Here is a 9,536-nt window from a genome sequence, read left to right on the forward strand (position 1 = left end):
TGACTAGTACCTTATTCCACAAATGGTCCCGTTGACCTAGGTGGGACTATCAGCAGGGTATCGGTGTGTGAATAAAGATGTTAGAATCTGCTTTTTAAACTACTCAGCATCTAAGACAGACCATTTCTTAGTGTAAATTACCTTTTAGAAATGGGGATTCTCCAGATTACTGATATACCTCTTGTGAAAGTGGATTTCAATCTTTTTTCCCCCCACTTTACAAATAAATCTTCATGTTAAGCTTAAACTTTCAAAAATGATTGAGGGATAGATTTAAGGGACTCCAGACAAGTAGATTGACATCTTGCATTAAAGAGGCTATGGAGTGAAATAAGGTAACTATGATTGCCAGAGCATTTATGGTGTGTTTTTTGTTTTTGTTTTGTTTTGTTTTTCCCCTAGAAAAACTTAAAAAAGTTGAGTGACTCAAAGCCACATTCAATGGTACAAAACCAAAATTTATTCTAGTGTGTGCTAAGGTAAACAGATCCATTCCAGAGGTGCCTTAGCCTGCTTGCAGCTTGGGAGGCGGAACCAGACCTGTCAATCGCTGGCAGCAGGGGAATGCCCCACCTCCTGAAGTTCCCTTCAGCTTTTTTCTGCCTCCCCAGCGGACAAAGGCTCAACTAGCCCTCCGTCCTGCAGAGCTTCTCTGATGAAAATTCCAGACATTTGTTCCAATTTGTATGTAGCCCTTCTGCCCCATGCAGTAGACCCCAACATACCTGGGTTTAAATGGCCAGGGGTTCTTAAAATTAACCACCATCATCAGCTCAAGCCCCCATTCAGAAACCTGTGGAAATGAAATACCTTCCCTGGTGCCCTTATGTTCCCTGTTCTCAAGCACTGAGTCTGCATATAAAACAAAGGAAAGGCCTTATTAGGGGACCCAGAAAAATATATATAAATGAATAATAAGTAAAACATGGTATTTTTGGCAGTAGTCCTTTAACTTGGTACTGCCCGACTCCCACAACTGAACCTCTGAAGGCGGTCACATTATACTTCCTATTCATTAAAATAGGCTTCCCAAATGGCTACTATCTGCAATAGGATGAATTTTATTTGAAGTTAGGAGTTTTCTCTAATGAGACCCAGACAAGTTGTCCTCACAACTGTCATAGCATTCATTCCCTAAGTAAATTCAACAAAGATTCCACCTTTGGTTAAGGATCAAAGTCCAGTCCTTAGGTGCACCAACAATTTCATGGCAATGTAGTCATATCTCCTTAACTGAGATCTGCTAGAAAGTCATTACTTCACCAAATTTTGCTATTGGTCATCCTGGCTTAGTCAATACCATTTCCTTTCTTTTGGCAGACTTCACCACCCCTTAGGGTATGTCTACACAGCAACGAAAAACCTGCCACTGGCCTGTGTCCGCTGACTTGGGCTTGTGAGGCTCGGGCTGTGGGGCTGTTTAATTGCTGTGTAGACTTCCAAGCGTGGGCTAGAGCCTGGGCTCTGGGACTCTCCCACCTTACAGATCAGCCACGGGTGTCTAATTGCTGTGTAGACATACCCATAGTGCCCAGGGGAAGATGGATGAGATATTTATATATAATCTATCTCATTCTGGTTGTCTGTCTTTTAAAAGATGATCATGCTTCCTACATGGGAGGCACATTGCTGCAAAAACCCCATTGTAACAGATCTGTGGCCCTTTGCACATAGAATAGGAAAGCTGGTCTGTATTTTAACTGAAAAATTCCTTTCTTTGAGAATAATGTCCACAGATCTGGCCTACTCTGGAGACAAATGGATCATCCAGATTAGAGATGGAAAGTGACATCCAAGCATTTGGATTTGTTGTCAGTAGGCATAATTTATCACGTTTGGCAGCAGAAAAAATTGTGTTTTTTTTCCCAAAATATATTTAACACACTCTGTAATTTAAGAAAGCAGATTTGAATCATCCTGGCTGTGGATGTTATAGAATCATAGAATCATAGAATATTAGAGTTGGAAGGGACCTCAGGAGGTCATCTAGTCCAACCCCCTGCTCAAAGCAGGACTAACCTCAGCTATATCATCCCAGCCAGGGCTTTGTCAAGCCTCAGCTTAAAAACCTCTAAGGAAGGAGATTCCACCTCCCTAGGTAACCCATTCCAGTACTTCACCACCCTCCTAGTGAAAAACTTTTTCCTAATGTCCAACCTAGACCTCCTGCCCTGCAACTTGAGACCGTTGCTCCTTGTTCTGTCATCTGCCACCACTGAGAACAGCCTAGCCCCCTCCTCCCTGGAACCCCCTTTCAGGTAGTTAAAGGCCGCTATCAAATCCCCCCTCATTCTTCTCTTTTGCAGACTAGACAAGCCCAGTTCCCTCAGACTCTCCTCATAAGTCTTGTGCTCCAGCCCCCTAATCATTTTTATTGCCCTCCGCTGGACTCTCTCCAACTTGTCCACATCCTTTTTGTAGTGGGGGGCCCAAAACTGGACACAATATTCTAAATGTGGCCTCACCAATGCCGAATAGAGGGGAATAATCACTTCCCGTGACCTGCTGGCAATGCCCCTCCTAATGCAGCCCAGTATGCTATTAGCCTTCTTGACAACCAGGGCACACTGCTGACTCATATCCAGCTTTTTATCCACTGTTACCCCCAGGTCCTTTTCTGCAGAGCTGAATGGGAGGGATCTTTGGGAAGCATTCTCATGCTGCCGGTGACATGATGGGTCAGAACCAGGCTGAAGCAGGCTGAAGAATCATTGTGACGGATCTGTGGACCTTATTTCTCAAAGACAGATAATGTTCAGATAAGCATGGATACCTGTTCCTATTCTTTACTAGGGTTTTCATAAGCAGGGTGTTTATGGAGATTTATAAGACTGCAGAAGGGAAAAATCTCCAAGTGAAATAGAGTGGTCTCAGAAAAGGTCATCGGTGACCTGTGAAGGTCCCATACTTGTCACTGGTGCTTTCCTAGCTAGATAACACAGGAAGTTACATTTTTTATGTTACACACTTTAATTTGCTGTCTTTATTTTCTTGTATGTGTAACCCTTCTGCCAGGCAGAGCTGGCAGCAGCAAAGGGCTGGGTTCTATATCTAGGGGTCCCTGTCAATGATACAACACCAAACTGGCTCGAGCCCCCAACCAGCCACCTGGGAAATCTCACACTATCCCCTGGGCACCCCCAAAATGCAATACTTCCCCTCTTGTAAGCAGTGAGTCTGAGTGTAGAAAGTAAACCTTTTAATAAAAGGAAGGTAGTAACACAGCACTGGTTTTGGAACCAGTGCAACAGCATTCATGACCTCAATGAGCCAAACCCATCCCAGAGTATGGGGACGTGTTCTTCACCTCCCCCTTCTTGCTTTCTCCTGTACTGACCGTCGCAGTTGCAGTGTCCACCTTTTGGTTGGGGACTCAGCCAGTCCCCTTCTTCAGGCTCCTGCCGGACGTGGGTTTGACCAGGCTCTCTCCACTGCTGCCTCCTGCCACCTCTGGGCCTTGCCAAGTTCCCGCTACTGGCTCCCACCGTCTGCAGGTGCAGCTGTCTGCAGGCTCCCTCTGTCTGCAGGCGCTGACTGCTCCTGACTCCCACTGCTGGTTGTCAGTCAAGGTTTCCCAGTTCCTCTAGCGATTTCAGCTCTTAGTGAATTTCAGCTTTCAGCTCATGGGAAAACCTTCTGCTGACACAGGAGCAATGTCCCTGATTTTAGCAGAACGAAAGCAAAAGGATTCCAAGAGGAATCATTAATTCTACCTTTTAACTGTGGAAGGAAATAGTCAATCCATGCCTGAGGGTAGCCCTTTGCCAGGGCTAGTGCAGTCTCAGCAAGAGACTTCTTGCCCCCTTCATCCCCCTTACAATCCTGAAACATCTGTCCGCCACCCTTGTTGGGCTCTGTTTAAATGAGAGTGAATTTTTCATCAGAACAGGCTAAACACAGTTCTGCTGCCATTTGTTCATACATCGAATTACTCCTTCAGTCAACACAAAAGTGATTTGTAACACAATACCAGGCACATTGACCATTTCCCATCATGCTCAGCACCTAGTGTACTTATACAATATGCTGAGTACTTAATTGTACTCATGCAAATACAAAGCCCATGAAAATAAAATTCCCCCTTTCAGCTGCTGAGCAGGAGGAGTGCCACTCAGACCTTGCTCACATCTGTATATGTGGCACTGCTTTGAAACATATAATGGGAATTATTGTGTCAGTGGCTTAATGTAATGTTTCATTGAGCAGATATAGTACCAATCAAAATTCAAGATGGCATTTGAATGCTAAAACCTTATGAAGTAAAGCTGTCCTGTCAAAGAAGTATAGTTGCAGGAGTGTAATAAAACATGAGCATTAAAAGAGGGAACACATTTGGATGGTGGTAAAATCAAGGTGTATATATATGATGCAGTAGGTTACTTGTTGAGGATCCAAATGCTTTGACATCCATAGAAAAACTTGCATTGAGTGTTTTTTTGGATCAAACCTTACATTCTATACACAGTTCTAGAGCTTTAAAATTCCACCTGACTTGTAAAAAGGGATTTTTTTTTTAAAGGAACTCAATGCAATTCATGCAGCAGAGCAGAAAATAAGGAATGGTGGGAATTTAAGACTCCAGGACTGTACAAATATTTCTGCTTTGAGTGCATTACTTCTCCAGTAAAAAGGGGTATATACTCTGCCACTTTTCATTTTCATCCCCTGAGATACATTCACATATACAGAGTCATCACTTTAAAAATGTGGCAGGCTTAGGGTCTTTGTGATGCAAGTTCCTGCAGCCCTTCCTTGCAGTTGCTACTAAATGCTTGTGCCCTGAAGAGTAAATTCTAAGCCTCATCTCAGTGTTTTATTATAAAAAGGATTTTGAGAGCAGTGGCTATGCGCAGAAAGCAACTTAAAACAACACAGAGCTTCAAAGACTACAGTTGCAGATTCAGAAGACGGTCCAAAGTAGCATAACCCCATGGGACACTGTAAAATCTATCAGTTTGCTTTGCAGATTTTTAAAATGAGCTCACACTGCTTAACACAGACTAAGAAGGAATAAGATCAGGATCATATTGTGCAATGTATGATTATATGGTGATAACACCCATTTTTCATGATACTATATATGGAGAACCCTTACACATATCAAACAACTTCTTATTCTGATTCATAGATATGTGCTTCAGATGCTTAAGAAAGATTGGAACATGGATGTATATTAATTCCAAGAGAATGCCATCCTTAGCCTGAAGTTTATGTCAAAGCCTTAATCTTAATATGATGATTATTTTATCCTTTCATTATCTCTTTTCTGTCTCCTTATGCATGAGCACATTGTGCCACTATCATATCAGCTTCAGTGTTCTCTCTTCCTTTGCAACCCTTGTCTATTGACTGGAGTTTTTTGTGCCTTGACTACCATACCATACAACTCTCTGTCCTCCTGATTGTCTGATTATCTCATCCCTGTCCAGAATACAGCTGCTAAAACAATTTCCTTCTCCTATTACCTAGACTATATGGCTCTCCTTCATGAGCTTGCAGTGCCTTCTGCATCAAATTCGGGTTTGGGGTGGGGTGTTTATCCTGCCTCAGTCACTAAGGGGTTAAGATACAGACAGAGTAGATACCTCCTCAGCTACAGCTAATTGGGCAGACCATGTACAGCTGGATTAAGAGTCTGCAGAGCAGGCAGGCAGGCTGCTCTGAGAGGGGATTTTGTATCAGCTACAAACTGGAGGAAAGTGGGTCAAAGGCATTGGAACCTCCAGGGATAAAGCACTGGAATGAGTTGCTCTGTTAAAGGAGCCTGGAAGCAGATGAGGTAGGAAGTAGCACAGGGAAGCAGCAGCAGCATGTCTGACAAAGCAGACTTTAGCTGCTTAGGATCTATTGTGGTAGCTGGGAAAATAGTGGGCCTAGGCTGGAACCCAGCATAGAGGATGGGCCTGGATGCTCCTACTGGCCCACCTAGAAAAGAGCTTTCAAAGCCTACCAGATGAAAGCAGGCAAGGACTGCTAAGCCTAGGGAGGTGGGGCTTGAGATCTGGTGTAAGGTCAGTGGACTTCAGATGTTTTTGGACTCTTTAGTCTCTTGGCAGGGAGGGGAACTATAAGTGGGTCATGAGAAGGGGCAAATCTCTTCAGGGTCTGAGTGGCTGTTGAAAGGGGATGCTAGAGCCGATGAAGCTGCCATAGCTGGTCCCATGCATAAGGGCAGTGCATGTGGCCGGTGAATGACATGCCCCCCACACCCTTTTCCCTAGAGATCGTAACCAAGTCACATATTCCAAAAACGAAGCACTGAGCTACTGCATAATCACTGTTACTTTTTGTAACATGCTTTGCTTCACATTCTTCTCTCTCTGCAGCTTCTTCTCTCACTCAGTCCTGTAACCACAAGGCTCACCAGCGTCCGGTGGAGCCATCATTCACCAAGAGTAAATGTCAAGAGTGAGGTGGGTGAGTGAGTGCATTTCACATAAATAATTTCTATCACCAAATGATCCCATACATTATCCACAACACTTTATTATGGACACGCATTGTCTGGTTGCCCAGATGTTGCATGGGTATAATAATACATAGCTGCCTTAAAGGAGTGTTCTGAAGATGTTTTCCTTGCTTGTTTTAAATGTTTTGAGATCCTCACATAAAATGCTATATGTAAGTGGGAAGTTTTAAGAGTAAATCATAGTTCTAACTATGGAAAGACTGTTTTATACTGTAGATATAACTTGTTACATGGGACATTAACTAGTGTCTTTTTTTCCAGGTAGTATTTAAAAGGATGAAATGAATCCTCCTCCCATTAAAGTCAGTGTCTAAATTCTTTAATGGGAGCATGATTGAGTCATTCCATAAGAAAAATAGAAATGCATTCGGGTCATGGGTAAATCTAATAATTTTGTATGCTCTAATCATCTGATATCTCAGAGGCATTTATCCCCATGGGAAGGGTAATATTTACATAATTGTAATTTATTGCTTAAAGATTTTCTAAAAGCACAGAAAAACATCAAAGAAGTTCACATCCTCAGGCCCCTGAATTATCTCTGGCTTCACATAGCAATGCAAGGTGGAAGCATTTTTGTCACCAATTAGAAGGGGGAAAACTAAGCAAACAATATTTAAAATTTCATAGGCAGCGTTAGTGACTCTTAATGGAATGCAATTAACATTTCATGACTAGGACTTATTAATGCTATTACTGGGTGCAATATACATATTGTCTGGAGTTTCTGGTTCAGTGAACTTTATCCGATTAAGGTAATTGGTTGCATATTTGAGCAGGTTGTTTATTCTAGCCTCTTATTCAAAAAGCTACTCTTATGCAATAGTGTTTTCCTCAATGTTTTATTTCAGTGAGTAAGCTAGTGTGCTATAATGTCAATAACCACACTGCAGAAGCAGCTAGTTTGTATCCTTGAGTTATTTATAACTTGCTACAGCATCTTTTTCTTTATATTTTAGAATTATTTCTCTTGTAAGTACACGCATGGCATTTACTGTAAATTAATCTACTTTTTTAGTTTGTCTCATGCAGTGCTTTAATTTGAATACACATACCTAGGTGTAAGTACAGTATACCTTGCATTTATATAGTGCCTGTTATCTAAGGATCTCAGAGTACATAAGAATGGCCATACTGTGTAAGACCAATGGTCCATCTCACCCAGTATCCTGTCTTCCAACAGTGGCCAATGCCAGGTGCTTCAGAGGGAATGAATAGAACAGGTAATCATCAAGTGATCCATCCCATTGGCCATTCCTAGCCTCTGGCAAACAGCAATCCCTGCCTATTCTGGCATAATAGCCATTGATGGACCTATCTTTCATGAACTTATCTAGTTCTTTTTTGAACCCTGTTGTAGTCTTGGCCTTCAAAACATCCTCTGGCAAGGAGTTCCATGGGTTGACTGTGTGAAGAAATACTTCCTTTTGTTTATTTTAAACCTGCTGCCTATTAATTTCATTTGGTGACCCCTAGTTCTTGTGTTATGAGAAGGAATAAATAACACTTCTTTATTCACTTTCTCCACACCAGTCACTTTGTTACATATGAGGATTTTATAGACTTCTATCATATCCCCCCTTAGTCGTCTTTTTTCCAGGCTGAAAAGTCCCGGTCTTATTAATCTCTCCTCATATGAAAGCATTTCCATACTCCTAGTCATTTTTGATGCCCTTTTCTGTACCTTTTTTCCAATTCCAATATATCTTTTTTGAGCTGGGGCAACCAGATCTACATGTAGTATTCAAGATGTGGGTGTACCATGGATTTTTAAAGAGGCAATACGATATTTTCTCTCATCATCTATCCCTTTCCTAATGATTCCCAACATTCTGTTAGCTTTTTTGACTGCCACTGCATTGAGTGGATGTTTTCAGTTTTCTCCACAATGACTCCAAGATCTTTCTTGAGTGGTACTTAGACCTCATCTAACACAGACCCCATCATTTTCTATGTATGGATGGGATTATGTTTTTCAATGTGAATTTCTTTACATTTATCAACACTGAATTGAATTTCATCTGCCATTTTGTTGCCCAGTCACCACGTTTTGTGAGATCCCTTTGTAACTCTTTGCAGTCTGCTTTGGACTTAACTAACTATCTTGAGTACTTTAAGGCTTAAATGAATTTATTTCTCTATTGCACTGTTATGAGGTAGAGAACTATTTTGTTCACTTGAAGCATGGAAAGACTAAGGGAATTGCCTAAGCTCACAAAATGAATCCGTAGAAGAGCCTGAAAGAGAACCCGGGAATTCTGATTCCCAGTCCTCTGATAGCCATTTAACGTGGGGTTCTCAAACTCTTTTCCATAGTGTATGAGCCTCATCTTAATAAAGAGAGTGTCTCATGGACCCGCCTCCCCTCCTGTTTGCAATTGCATGACATTCTGTGGTAACTACAGGCATTGCTTATATGGAAAAGTTTTATAGTAGGAAAGTATGTCAGGAATAGTATTTTCAGTTGTCTTTTAATATTATGGCAGGTGGATGTTAAGAAGAAACCCAGCATTATGGGATGATCTAGTTCCTGAGAATCGCTAGCAAGTGTTCTGCACCCACTGCTGGCCTGCAGATCAGTCTGGGACCCTCTGCACTTTTAACAGATTTCTTATTAAACACCTCTCCAAAAGGCTGACAATTGACATTTTATTTTTAATTCAAATAGACATTAAAAATATCATTAGACCAGTCGTCCTGTGCTTATCCAGTGCTTACTCAAGCAAATCTCATAGTGACTTCAGTGGCTTTTACAGAGGACTATGTAAAATAAAGGCTGTGGGATTTTGGCCTGTTATATTAATAATCATGTGTTGTATACATCTGGAATGAGGTCCCAATTCAGGAAAGCATGTCAGCACATGTTTAACTTTAATTTGAAGTCCATAGGATTTATAATATACTAAAGTGCTTTCCTGAACAAGGGTGCTTTCCTGAATCTTGGTTTCAGACATTGCTGAAATTGACCAATGGAGTCCCACAAAGGATTTAGCTACCTTCTGTACAATTTTACACCCTCATAAACCCAACTGCACTTTTAAGAGAACTTAAATTTAAACTAGTTTTT

The 9,536-nt window shown here is 41.6% G+C and overlaps 1 long non-coding RNA gene across 2 annotated transcripts; it reads left to right on the top strand.

Moving 5' to 3' along the window:
- The first annotated feature begins 5,651 nt into the window (after positions 1–5,651).
- LOC137142681 (uncharacterized) lies at positions 5,652–9,216 on the top strand. Of its 2 annotated transcripts, none has more exons than XR_010916992.1 (3): positions 5,652–5,779; positions 6,327–6,413; positions 8,956–9,216. It is a non-coding gene; the product is annotated as an uncharacterized lncRNA (long non-coding RNA). The 2 variants fall into 2 exon arrangements; XR_010916991.1 differs by having other exon boundaries at positions 6,327–6,417; positions 8,956–9,215.
- Positions 9,217–9,536: the final 320 nt, after the last annotated feature.

The sequence above is a fragment of the Emydura macquarii genome, unplaced genomic scaffold, assembly GCF_026122565.2.
Source record: "Emydura macquarii macquarii isolate MOO-44397 ecotype Brisbane River unplaced genomic scaffold, CSIRO-AGI_Emac_v2 contig_3240, whole genome shotgun sequence".
Taxonomy (NCBI): domain Eukaryota; kingdom Metazoa; phylum Chordata; order Testudines; family Chelidae; genus Emydura; species Emydura macquarii.